The 13517-nt window shown below is 56.2% G+C and overlaps 1 protein-coding gene across 1 annotated transcript in view; it reads right to left on the bottom strand.

The window, feature by feature from the left end:
- NDRG1 (N-myc downstream regulated 1) overlaps nucleotides 1-10073 on the bottom strand; it is a 54790-nt gene extending 44717 nt beyond the window's left edge. The window contains exon 1 of the mRNA XM_047783212.1: nucleotides 9927-10073. The gene's annotated coding sequence lies outside the window, so the exon portion shown is untranslated. The remainder of the gene's footprint in view (nucleotides 1-9926) is intronic.
- Between the last annotated feature and the right edge of the window lie 3444 nt (nucleotides 10074-13517).

Below are 13517 nucleotides of genomic sequence, written 5' to 3'. Positions count from 1 at the left end.
CCAAACCAGCTGCAGAAGGGGTACCTTGAACCTCGCCCTCCCCGCCCCTCCTGCAGCTCCCTGGTCAACCTGCCTGGGGCAGGAACACAGCTGGGGCTCTTGGGCCACCTTAGGCCGCCTGAGGGTCAGCCCTTCCCCGTCTCTGCTGCCTCCACCCCCCAAAGAACTTGCAAACTGCTGTTTCAGAAAAAGCTGCTTGTCTAAAGAAAACCTTATAAGGAAGTTCAATACATTTATAAGGAAGCTCAATACCTTAAAAATTAACTCGATTAACAATTAAAAGAAAAAGGAAGCTGATATGCTTTGGATGAAGCCGGGGACACTTCCCAGCAGCCCCTCATGCCCCCCCTCCCCGACCCCCGACTCAGGGAGACCAGCCCTCTCAGACCATCTGAGCTCCCTGTCACCAGTGGTGGCTTCCTCTAGCCTAGGTTCTCAGCACCAGGCACTGAGCCAAGCGAGAAACGACCAGTGACAGCTCTGGTGATGGGACTCTTCTGTGTGACATGTCAGGACTGTCCTGTTGCCAGAGCCTGGTCCCACAGCCCCACAGCCCCTCCCCCATCAGGCCCCGTCGCTACTGTCCCGTTTCTGCAGGAGGTGACCTCCCCCAGGGCAGGGCACGTGGTCCTCGCCATGCCTTCCCGCGGGCGCCGCTTCTCCACCGCCCGGGTCACAGCCCTGGGGGCTTCGGCCTCGGCTGCGACTGCATCACAGGGTGTCAGGCTGCATACGCCGGGGCGGTGAGACCCCAAAAGGCCTGCAGTGCTGCACGCTCACCATGCCCGGGGAGGCAAAGTCCCCTCTGGCTGAGAACCACGGTCCCAGGGCAGCTCACGGCAGGAGCCCAGAGCGGTCGGCCAGATGCAATTCTCATCAAGCCCAGCATGCGGGCACACACACGTGCACACAGGCTCCCCTCACCATACACCCTAACACTCCCTCACACACACAGCCCCGCCACTGCCATCAGTCTGCCCCGGGGGTCTGAGTGACTGTCCTGCAATGACACAGCCAGCGCAGAGGGAGGGGCGGGGGTGGGGAGGTCTCTGGCGCCCACCCTCTCACTTCTTCACCTCACTCTTCAAGTGCGTCCTGTGGGGTTCAAGTTCACAACCCCAAGACCACACGGCTCGCTGAAGGAAGCAGTCCCAGCATCGGGGGGAATGGATCGAGGTGACCTGGTTTGGGGGCTCTGGCCAGTGTCCCCACCCCCCGAGGCTGCTCCAAACCCACATCCAGGGGGTCTCTCCCCACCACCGACCCGAGGCCCCACTTGGCCCGCCCCTGCCCCTCTCCACTGCCTCCTGGAAAGCCCTAGCACAGAGTGTCAGACCGACAAGGGCCGAGGCCATCATATAGTGGACACAGGTGACAGGGCATGACGAGGCAGAGCCCACGTGTCAGACTCCCAGCCCTCCGCTCCATCTGCAGGGGGATTGGGGTGGTACCAACCACGTCCCGGCATAGAGGGCAGCTAGCTGCTCCAGACCAGAAATGAGGTCAGGACAGGTCTCCTTCTGCTAAAACCCCACTCAGTGCCAGAAACAGGGCTCCAAGCCATGCCAGCTGCTAGACTGGTTCGTGCCACTCTTCCTTCCCCACCTGCCTGCCAAGAGGGAATTCGGAGAAGTGAAAGGGAGCCAGGAACCCGAGGGAAAAAGACTTGAGGGTCCGACCTGGGCTTCCTCCTTAATTACCTCTGGGATCTAACCTCTTCGCCTCAGTCTGCTCATCTGTGAAATGGGTATAACAACTCCTGCTCCCAGTGAGTGGCAGCCAGACTCAAAGGCAAGGCTGGCCCAGAGAACCTGGCAAATGGCTGCTCAAATTCATCAGTGCACTTTCCTCTCCTGGTTGCCTCAGAGACCTGGGGACACCTGTGGGGACACAGTCTGAGTTTTATACCTCTTTAGTCCCCTGAGTGGCCCAGCAAGGAGAGCGCACACAGAAGCTTCAGCAAGGGCCACATGGGTTCCCAGCAGTCCCACCCACAGCAGCACCCATGTTGGTCAATGAGTAACGAAGCCCTGGGCTGTGGGGGATGGGCAAATACCTTTCCAGTTCAGCAGACCCAGGAGACGGCCAGCAATGAGCTGGACTTCGTGGGTTCCAGGGAGGCCAAGACAGAGATCTGCCTGGAGGAGGGAAGAAGGTGACCCCGGGGCACTGGGAAGGCAGTGGGCAGAGGCATCTTGGGCAATGAGACCACATGAGGGCTGTTAATCATCGGTCACAGGGACAGCGAGGGGACGCACAGAGTCTGGGATTCTCAAAAGACCGGGTGGAGCTGCAGGAACACTGCCTAGGAGTGGGGGCGTGGGAAGCCTGCCCCTCACTTCACCACATGACTCTCCCCCCAAGTCATTCCCCACCGCCCTGGGCTGGGCTTCCCATCTACAAAATGTGTGGGGTGAATTCTGTGGACATCACGGGGTCCCCAAAGCTCAGGGCAGACGGGACCCCAGGTGGGAAGATGCTGCAGGCAGGCCAAAGGGCCGTGCACCCTGGGGGTCCTACCATCCCACCAACAACCCCCCCCCCGCCCCAAACACACACACACACACAGCTCAAACCCCCCCCCCCCGCCCCAAACACACACACACACACACACACACACACACACAGCTCAACTCTTCCTGGGTCCGCCGCCCTGGGAACCAGGATGTTCCCCTCCTCCTGCCTCGACCCCTCCTTGTCATTATGACCCAAGTCTCTCTGGCCAAGGCTGGCACTCCTCCAACAAGCCACCTGGGGAGACCCATCTGCCCTCCCTCTTGAGCAAGTTCTGCTGGGCCTCTAGAACTCTCTTGAAGAGGGCAGAGAGGCACCTAAGCAGCGAAACATCCAGGATGTGCCCTGGGAGCCCCAGGCTGCACCTGCCTTAGCGAATGGCCAAAACCCTGCACAGACACACATGATCACAGCAACAAGGCTCCAACTGCATCCTTCCTTTGAGCTTTCCAACAACCCCAGGAGGTGGGCCCTATCGGATTCACCATTTGACAGGGAAACGGAGGCACAGAGGGGATAAGAAACGCACCCCAAGTCCCCAGGCATCACGCTGGCACCGTTTCAAGCAACCTTAAAGGAGACAGTCGACTGCGATACCAGCTGGCATGAAACAGACACATTGAAACAGACATGTGTACTGTGCACACCGCCCAGGTAGGACGTGCTACGGATCATGTGTGCTCGCAGGCTTCTGCTGCGTGGATCTGCTGGGGGATGCACGTGCTTCTCCCTCCACCGGGAGCAGGCCCCCGAGCCATCACAAGGAGGTGCAGGCTGTGGGCAAAGTCCACGAGTCCACGTCTTAAGACCTTTCCTTTCTCCCTGCACAATACCCAGAAGGGCGTCTGTGTTTAGCTTTCCCCAAAGTGCCTTCCTGGCAAACCCAATGCTTTGCAAAAGGGTTCGCTGCATTGTTCTACGTGTCCCTTGAGGAGGTCCCAGGGAGAATGTGAATCTGATCATCCCACCTTACAGATGGGTCACCTGAGGCTCAGACGCCAAGCCCCAGGTGACTTCCTAAAGGCCAGACACCGGCCTTCCACGTGGGTACAGGTGTGCAGACCAGAGCCTCCCGGAGTCCTCCAGGGAAGCAGAGAAGGAGGGGACCAGGAGGGACTGTGGACACGTTCACATTGCATCGATTGTGACTGTCAGCCACTGGCCCAGATTTTGTCCCCTCCAGAACATGCCTGGTCTCCAAGCCACATGAAAGCAGTGTTCTTTCCAGCACACTGGACTCTTCATAGAACAGAATTTAAAGGGGGTGGGGGCAGGACGATCAATGCGTAGCTGCTGCTGTTTGCCACACCGTCTTCCCCAAATACAGTCATCCAGAGGGTTCCAGAGAACAATGCCACTCCTGCATGAACCTCAAGGAAAGCAGCGTTGGGGTCCGCTGTGGCCTCTTCCCGCTTTGTCCAGGATGTGTTCTTCTGTCTCTTCTTTGCCAAAGAGATTTTGACATCAAGCTACCAGGCGTGTCATGGGTTCTCTTGATGTTTTCTGGACCTTTTGAAACTCCAGGCTCTGGGGAGGGTCAGGAAGCTGATGGCCTTAAGGCTTAATGTTTTTCTTATGTAATCAACCAAGCTAACAATATGGGTGGGCTCACTGGACCTTCAAGAAAGTTCCCCAGGAGGTCCCCCAGCATAGCTCCTGGTTTCATATCCATGAGGAGGTGGGTTCGATTCCTGGCCCTGCTCCGTGGGTTAAGGATCCGGCATTGCTGTGGCTGTGGTGTAGGCTGGCAGCTGTAGGTCTGATTCAACCCCTAGCCTGGGAATTTCCATATACCTTGAGCATGGCCCTAAAAAGACCAAAAAAAAAAAAAAAAAATTCCCCAGTTGAGGAAAAGGGAAGTCGAAAATAGGGCTTTCAAAGGCCCATAAAATAGCCAGCGCTACTGCGGAAAAGACAATCAGATAATCAGAATTCCTCCGGGGCCCCTGGTGCTTTGTATGGAAGCCGAAACTCAGTTGCATTCAACAAATTGTCTGACATGGAAAGAATACAAAAGGAATCCCTAGCACACCACAGGGGCATCCGTTCCCCGGGTACCAGGCTGGGGCTGCAGTGGAACTTCCCTGAGCTCAGCCAGAGCACAGAACTTGCAAGAAGGTCAGGGAGCGTGTCTGGAACACAATAGCAGGAAGAGGGAAGGGCCAGCAACCCGTCCTCACCCACCCTCTTCCCTGCAACACCTAGATTTTCCTGTAGCTCCTCAGTGGAGTTTTGGCAGCCAGGCAACTTGTCTGGCAGAGAGAAGATCTGACCCTCTGCAGAGTCGAGCGGAACAACGGAGGTCCGAAGGAGGAGGCTGGTTGGCTTAGAGGTTTTTCCTATGCCTCTTTGGGACAAGCATGCGCAGCACCGGATGGTCTCTGAGGTCATATGTTGAAAGCACATGGACGGAGCCAGCGTTAGCACAGGGCATGGATTCGGATCCTTCCTACAAAACCCGCTGCCCCTGAGACGGAATGACTGCCATGCTGACAGGATCCTTCCCCAGAGTGGTCCTGCTGCTTCTACCCTCTGGGTGGCCTTCCAATCTCCCCTGGAACAGAACCCCATCACCTGATTCTGGACAAGCAAGTGACCTGCCCGAGCCTCAGTTTTCTGCCCTGAGAAATGGTTCAAGTTACTTCCTTCGTAAATGGAAGTTTCTATTGGACCCGCACTAAGTAAGCGCCTACTAAGTGCCAGGCCCTCAGGTCTATAGGAAAAAAGGGTACTGTTCTCCCTTTGTGGCGCAGCAAAAATGAATCTAGTATCCATGAGGATGTGGGTTTGATCCCTGGCCTCGCTCAGTGGGTTAAGGATCCGGCATTGCCGTGAGCTGTGGTGTAGGTCGAAGTCGTGGCTTGGATCTTACGTTGCTGTGGCTATGGCACAGGCCAGCCCCTGTAGCTCTGATTCGACCCCTAGCCTGGGAACCTCCATATGCTGCGGATGCAGGCCCCTCCCCAGGAGGGTGGAGCCCAGGGTCAAGATGGAGGAAGTAGACTAGCCCTGGTCCCCATAAGCAGAGCTGCACATGGGGTATAAAAAACACTTATGCACAGAGGTTTCCACAGGTTTAAGGAAGGGGAAAAAAAATATATGTAAAATAAAAGATGAGGCCCTCATCTGCTAAAGAGTCTCATTTCCTAACTTGGTTGGGGGAACACCCCAGCTAGACTGGAAACGCCTGGGGATGGAGCCCAGGTCTTCAGTATATGTCAGATATGAAAGTCAAAGACCGGGTCCGAGAGATTCTTGTGTGTGGACCCAAATTCTGTCACCTGGTCCCTCTGCAGCATCAAACCAGGATCCCCCCGGATGGCTCAGCTCTCTTCTCACAAGGAGCCCACCCTGAAGATCTGGGCTCCACACACATCCCATCTGAATCTGCCACCCGGCACACCCCCCTCCAACAAACCTGGGCTGGCATGGCAGGGGGCCAAGGGAAGGTCCAGGGAATGAACCTCTAACCACGGGCTCTGCAGCAGAGATGGCTAACCCGCCTGTCTCTGTCTCTGAACCTTCAGAGAAAGAACAAGTTGGAAGGGAAGGGCTGGGACCAGACTGAGATCAGGGAGGCAGGAAGGGCTGCCTGAAAAGAACCCAAGAAGCCAAGTTCAAACTCCAAAAACAGGTCCAAAGGGTCTGGGCAGCTTCCAAGGGCAATGGTGCAGGGGAAGGTCCAGAGTGGCTCACCTGGAACAGGATCCCATCACTTGATTCTGGACCAGCAAGTGACCTGCCCAAGCCTGGGTTTTCTAACCAGAGAAATGACAAGGATGTTTCCTATCGCCACTGAATGAGGGGACGCCCTGAAGTCACAGGGCACTTCAGCCAGATAAGAGCTACATACCGAGAGCTGGGTCCCCAAACCCTGGAGACCCCCCTTTCCTGTCTCTCAAACTATGGCATCCCTTTCCCTTCCTTCCCCCACCCCCCCCCATCATTCTGGAGCAGCTGTCCCCAACTCTGGCTGCTCTCAGTACACCCCACCCCCAACCCAGCCCAGGGAGCTTGGAAACAATGCAGCAGCTTCCTGGCCCATCCCAGACCCACTTGGCCTGGAAATCTGCATTTCAAGCAAAGATCCCATTCTATTTTTATGCCATCTGTATAAGCCTAGCATTTTGGAAAAACTTCAAGAAGCAAGACATGAGTCCAGCCGTGGTGGGCACTCCTCCTGGCCTGGGTATCTTTCGGACAAAGGTCCCTGATGGCCAAGGACATGCCTGAAGAATGTCATTTGTAGAAATGATTGACGCGGTGTCCTCACGAGCAGAGTACTGTTCTCATCTCTTTACATGGATTAACTCAATTAATATTTACATGCCCTGATGAGACAGGCTCTGTTGTTCTCATTTTTCAGGGGGGTGGAAACCGAGGCCCAGAGCTCCCGACCTCCCCTGTACTTGTCATGCCTTTCTGCAGTGATGCTGCCATGGGAAAGAAAAAAGGCATTCGAGTCTGCATCTCTGGGTTCTAAGCCTGCTCTTCCACTCTTAGTCACGTGGGCCAAGGCCAGCCCCTTAAACGTTCTTGGCCTCAGTTTTCCCATCCATTCAGTGGAGCCCTCAGAGGCCAGGCAAAGCTCTGGCAAGCATGGGGAGGGGTGTGGGCATCCCGCAGCTGATCTGCAGAGAGAGGTCCTGAGCCTCCAGGCCCCCTCGCCTGAGTCAGGGCCCCTCCCTATTGGAATCTTAGATGCTGAGTCATCATCTTGGCTTCCTTTCTGAAGCACAGGGCCTTTTGAGTCACGCCTTGGATGGGATCCTCTGGGGTTGGGTCGCAAGGAAGAACTGCAGCTCCGGGCCATCAGAAAAACACAATGCGATCTTTCTTCCCCATCCCTGCCCAGGCAACTGGGGCCAGGAGATTTCAGTGCTGAGAGGGGAGGGGAACGGGGGCCCAGCTGGGTTCAGATCTGTGGTCCAACCTGGAGGGGGCAGCATGTCTTGACAACCACCCCCCCTTTTATCTAGGTTGCACCCCTTGTCACTACACTGCTGCTGCTCATCTCTCAAAGAACACAGGGTTTATAAGTGTTAAGCAGTCCATCACCCACGTTCGATCTGGAAAGCTTCCTCACCCGAAATTCAGTGAAGAGCCCGGGATTTTTGCCCTTCTGACAGCAGAAAATAAATCATCTCTCAAGCCTGAGATGCCCCCACCCCCACCCCCAGCCTTCACCACTTTCAACCCCAGCCAGGAGACCCCTGCAAAGGGTCCTGGAGAGCCAATTGCCAGTTTCAGCTCATTCCCTGTCTTTGGGCCTCAGTTTCCATCTGTAAAATGGGAAGAAGTGGAACATCTGAAAACTTGGGTGAGTTTTTCATTCTACTCCAAATTATCACACCAAGGGATAGTAATCCTGGACTGGCATCTCAGGAGGGGAGACCCCCGACAGATGCTCCAAAGTCTCCCTGGAAAGCCCAGTCACATGCTACCAGAAGGTCAGCTGCCTCCTGGGATGCTTATCACAGGGGAACAGGGCAGAGGGAAAGCCATTCAGTTCATTCAGTGTGGTATGTGATCTCCTCCCAAGTGCCTGGCCCTGAGCCAGGTACCAGGTGACCCGACCAGGCTGACAGCGCCTACCTTCTCACTCTCTAGTGGGAGACAAGGTCCCACAAAGCTAAGAAGTCGCTAGTTTGGAGACATGGCAGCTTTCCCTCCTTATTTCAGAACACTGTCCCTTTGCAGGTTTCCCGTCACTTCCTGATCACCTCTCCCTCCCCTACTCCCCTGACCCCCACTCTGCGCCACCCTGGGGAGAGGCACTGACAGCCACTGCCACCAAGGGCCAGAATCTGCACCCTCACCTGCATGTCTCCCCTGGTTGGTGGTCCCTCTGAAGGCAGTGCTGGCCCTTTGCACTCTGCACCTTGCTTAATTCAACTCATGTTTGTGAAACTCAATAAAGACTCCAGACTTTCTATGCGGGAGAAGGGAGGCTGGACAGTTGGCCTTGGAATTGGATTTTTCATAGCAAGAGCAGTCGTGTTTAGAGATTTTGTTCATTAGGAGAAGGTTAAGTATGGGTGATATAGACATTATGAGGAGGCGTCCTGTGTGGCCACTGGCTGAACTCACTTTGAATCTTTAATCTTTCCCAGTAACCCAAAGGAACCAAATAAGCTGAAATGCCCAGGATATCTGCAAAGAAGAGATGGCCTCAGCACAAGATAACCGGGCCCTCCCCCACCAGCTGCCAGGCACCTCCCTCTTCCAAGCCACAGACCCATGCTGCCCCAGACCCACGGGGTTGTCTGACAGCAGAGGCGACAGACGGGCGAGTGGGGGAGGGGTGGGCAGTAAGGAAAGGATCCACTAAATCCCAGCTTCAGCCACTAATTTGACCCAAGCGGTGGTGACAGCGCCATTTCCCCAGGAGCCCACCACGTTGCACACGCCCTGCCCAAGGATGAATCAGAGACCGCGGCGGCGGATCTCCCAGGATCGGCCAAGCAGCTTCCAGCTGTTCTCCACCCGGGAGGGCAGGAGAGGCGGGCCCAGGAGGCAGCGGCGAGAAGGACCGAGAGGGAGGGTGGGCGGAGGCAAAAATGACGCCACTCAAAGCCCCAGCCAGCGCAGGGCCGCCAGATGCCCACACGACCCCTCTGGCCCAGGCCACCTCGTCGGCGCCGCCACAGCGCCCACCCCGGGCCACCTCGGAGGGCGCGCCCTGCCCAGCCGCACTCGCTCCCGCTCCTGTCGCACGCTCCGTGACACACCGCGGACCCTCCCCCAACACACACATATACACACACAAGCGAGCGCGCGCCCCACCCGGGCTTCCAGGCTGAATCGGCCCCAGCCCCTCGGACGCACACTGGTTCTGGGCACCTTTTGGGAACCAGACACACCCACGGCCCCTTCTCCAGCCTCATCCCCAGCGCTGATCACCCCTACCCAGCTCCCTTCTACACACGCGCGCCCAATCCCTCCTTCCTCAGACAGCTCACTCCAGGGACACACCCCACCCCCACCTACACACACACACACACACACACACTCTCTCTCTCTCTCTTTCTCTCTCTCTCTCTCTCTCCTGGTCCCTTCTGCTCCCATGTCCAGCTCGCCCCAAGGCCCGCGGCGCCAGCTGTGATCTGAGAGGCCTTGGGAAGCACCTTTCCCGCGCACCTCTCTGCCCCCCACCCCGACCCTCAGGATCCCACTTCCTCAGCTAGGGAAAAAGGTGAACAGCGACCTTTTTTTCCTCCACTTGTCAAACCGAAATCCCCCACTCCAGCAGTGCCCAGGCCCCAAAGCCCCTCCTCACGTTCGCTCTCGCGCCACGGGGAGGCCAAGGACTTGCAGCTCCAGGGGGCCACAAAGAGCGATCCAGGAGCTGGAGCAGCCCCCGCGGGAGACCAGTCCCTTCCCGCTCGACGGGAAGAGCGCGCCGGGCTTACCTAGGGTGGAGGGAGAAAAGCAAAAGGAGCCGGAGCTAGGCTGGCGACGCGGCGCCCAGAAGCAGCGAGGCGAGTGGCGATCAGGGGCGTGCGCCGCCGCTGAGCTTGAGTGAGGAGCCAGACGAGGTTTGTTTATGCCCTGGAGGAGGACGATTTTATACGCGCTGCGGCCCCGCCCCCAGGCGCCTAGCCCCGCCCCCTCCCGCCGGGGGCCCAGCGCGCAGCGGGGACACACCCCTCGCCCGCTCCCTCCTCCCAGGCGCTCCTCCCGCTCCCCACGGCGCGCCGGGCTGTGCTGGGGCTGCGCGCGGCGGGCGCCGGTTGGAGCCGCCGCCTGTTGCGCAAGCCGGAGTAGGGGTGCGGCGGGGAGGGGCCTCCCAGTCCCCGCTGCCGTTCCTCTTTGCGGTCCCCTCCTTCGCCCGGAAAGCCGGGGCCTCGGTGTGTGCAGTGGGCGTGTGTGCACCGGGGATGCTTTTGTGCGCGGGTGCGTGTTCCTGTGCGCGCCCCTGCGTGTGCATGTGGACTTCCGTGTGTCTCTGTGTGACCGAGTGGCCCCATCTCCATCTCAGAGCGTCTTCTTCCGAGTCCCATCGGGCCATGCCCTGACATCCCTTAGCGGAGACTCCGTGTCTTAGCTCAGAGACCCATTTAGCTGCCTTCCCAGGGCGGCCTCCTTCTCACCTCAGGCCCCTTCCTTGTTGCATCAGCTCACCGCTGAAATCCTCATTCCCTTTTAACCACGACCATCTTGCTCAGCCCACCCTAACGCCTGGTCACCCCACTCCCCTTCCCACCCACCTCTCCGTTCATAGCTTATGTGCAGGTTCCAGCCCCCAGGACCCTGGCTGAAAGAGATGTTTCTCACTCTCCCCTCGCCTGATTCCCAGACCTTGTACTGAGCACCTTTCCTCGCTTACTTGCCTTGTCTGCTGTCTGGTTTTGCCTGTGTGTTCTCAACTCGCTCTTCATATCTGAATCCACCGCGGAACTTTTTTTTTTTTTTCCCCAGAAGGTACGTGCCAGGGCTCCACCCCAGTACAGTTTGATCAGAATCTCAGGGATTGCAGACCAGGCATAGAGGTATGTTAAGGGTTCCCGAATGGTTCAAGTGTGCAGCCGGAGCGAGAATCACCGCATTAGGAAAACATCATTTTATGGGCAAAGAAAGGCCCCTTGCCCAGACTTGTGTTTGCAGGCATGTGCACCCTGCCCCCACCATCCCTCTGCTTGCTGATGCTAACCTCTTCCCAGCACCAGCCCTTGCTTTGCTCAGTGCAGGGGTCCTGGTGGTTTTCCTCTGTGTTTGCCATTTGCTTCCCTAGGTTTCTGAGATTTACCTGTTCTGTCATTGGGACAGAGCCACTGATGCGAGCCAGGTCCTGTGCTCAGCTGCTGGAAAAAGGACTGAAGAGGCAACGTCTTTTCCCTCAGAGTCATACCATAGGACCCCCAAGTCTCAGTTTCTCCATCCACATAAGAAGCTTAAGCTGAGTTCATTCACTGGGTAACTGGATTGAGCACCTGCTATGTCCAGTCTCTGTTCTAGACACTGGGGACATGGCACCCTCCAGAGCCCCCCTGTCGTCTGAAGACCTGCCAGATCTAGCCATCGGTAGGACCGCTTTCTTTTACCTGACACACACACATTCTTATTCGCTTACCACCCCCATTTTGGCTTTCAACAAACATGCATTGCTCCCCTGTGGTGTATACCTGGCCAAAATATAGAGGATGAAATTCTAAAGAGGAGTAGGCGTCAGTAACAAATGGGAGCCTTCATGTGCGGGCTGGAGAAGGCCAGTTTGCCAGGGAAGCCACTTCCTCCTCTTCAAGGAAGACTTGGGGGCAGAGCACACAGAACAGCCGAGACCTGCAGCTAGACTTGCCCAGAAGGAGGCTGGGCTTGGGCTAAGGAACCCTGGAATTGGGGGGCGGGGGGGGGATTTTTCCAAGGGTGGCATTCTAAAGTTCTAAAACCAGGATGAGACGAGATCCTTGCAGAATCCAAATCCATCTGCTTGGAAGAGCTCTCAGCGAGGTGTCCTTTGCACCCCACACTCCCTCTCATCCTTTTTCCTCTGATGTTGCAATGCACTGTTGTTTCTGCAATGCGGTGAGTGCCGGAGGAAGCTGTTTTCTTGCATTTTGCTATAGAAAAGACTGACTTGGGGGCAACCCTGGATATACACACCAGTAGAAGAGGCTTATCCTATGGACTGGCCCCAGGGAACTGGGAGCGACCCAGCCCAGGCCCGCTGAGGCAGCAGAAGCTCTTGGAGCCAAATGTAGGGGCCATTGTACTGAACTGTTTAAATTATTTCTCTTTCTCGCTGGTCAGCAATAGAATTAGATTTGCTTTAGTAAATGCACATGTGCTGCAAATCCATCACAGGATGAGATTGGATTTTTGTCGACTAATGTCCCTGGAAATTTCTATTTAGCAACATCTTAAATTTTTTTTTTTGCAACATCTTAAATTTTTGCATAGAGTATTCTAATGAAAAGGACTGCGAGAGTCTTCCATTCCCAACCTTCTTTCTTGGAGTTCATGGGTGGTCAGGTTGAGAGACACCCAAGAGAAAGCTGGAGTTCAGAGGGAGAACGCCTGATTTCAACACCCAGGAGCTGGGTGTAACCTTGGGTGGTTCCCCCCCGCCTCTCTCTGCATCCATCACCTCCACAGGAACATGGAGGAGACGGGTTAGGATTAAGAAAGAGGAGTCATCGGACCTTCTGATCACAATTTATGAGTGCATATTTTTCCTCTTCGGGCAGGATGAGAAAGTGTCCCTGAAAAGCCAGCACCTCCCAGCTCTAGTACTGGGCTCTCCCTGCCCCCATCTCCCAGCTCCTCCAGAATCAACAAGTACACGTTCCCAGCAGTCAGTGACCCATCCTAAAAATCCCCTTCCCACAAGTTCCCCTCCAGTTACTGCAGCCCTATCCTCTCCCCTCTTCCTCCTCAAACTTCTTTAGGAGTTTCTGTCGTGGCTCAGTGGTTAATGAATCTGACCAGGAACCACGAGGTTTCGGGTTCGATCCCTGGCATCACTCATTGGGTTGAGGATCCGGCGTTGCCGTGAGCTGTGGTGTAGGTCGCAGACACAACTCGGATCTGGCGTGGCTGTGGCTCTGGCACAGGCCAGCGGCTACAGCTCCCATTCGACCCCTAGCCTGGGCACCTCCATGTGCCGCAGGTGCGGCCCTAAAAAGACAAAAAAAAAAAAAAAACAACTTCTCTAAATAGTTGCCCATCCATCCAGTCTCCACTTCCTCATCTCCCTTTCCTTTCACTTTTCAGTGTTTAATTTGTCAAGTTCCCCCAGGGGGGCGGGGTGGGGGGGTTGGTCCTGGCTTAATAATTCTCCAGAGCTGGTTAGGGAGACACAGTAGCCTTTACCCCCTCCCCACCCCCGCTCCACGTCCTCACGTCCCCTCCTCTTCAGAAGCCACTATACTTTCCTCTCTTTGCAGACCATTTGTAGCTTATCTTCATCAGCAGCAGCTCTAAACCCCTGAGCAAGTTCGAAAATCTCCTGCCTCAGCCTCTTCATCTAGAAGATACACGTCATAACAGAGTTACCTCCTATG

Source organism: Phacochoerus africanus, chromosome 6 (genome assembly GCF_016906955.1).
Source record: "Phacochoerus africanus isolate WHEZ1 chromosome 6, ROS_Pafr_v1, whole genome shotgun sequence".
Taxonomy (NCBI): domain Eukaryota; kingdom Metazoa; phylum Chordata; class Mammalia; order Artiodactyla; family Suidae; genus Phacochoerus; species Phacochoerus africanus.
This window is presented reverse-complemented; position numbering and strand designations above follow the sequence as displayed.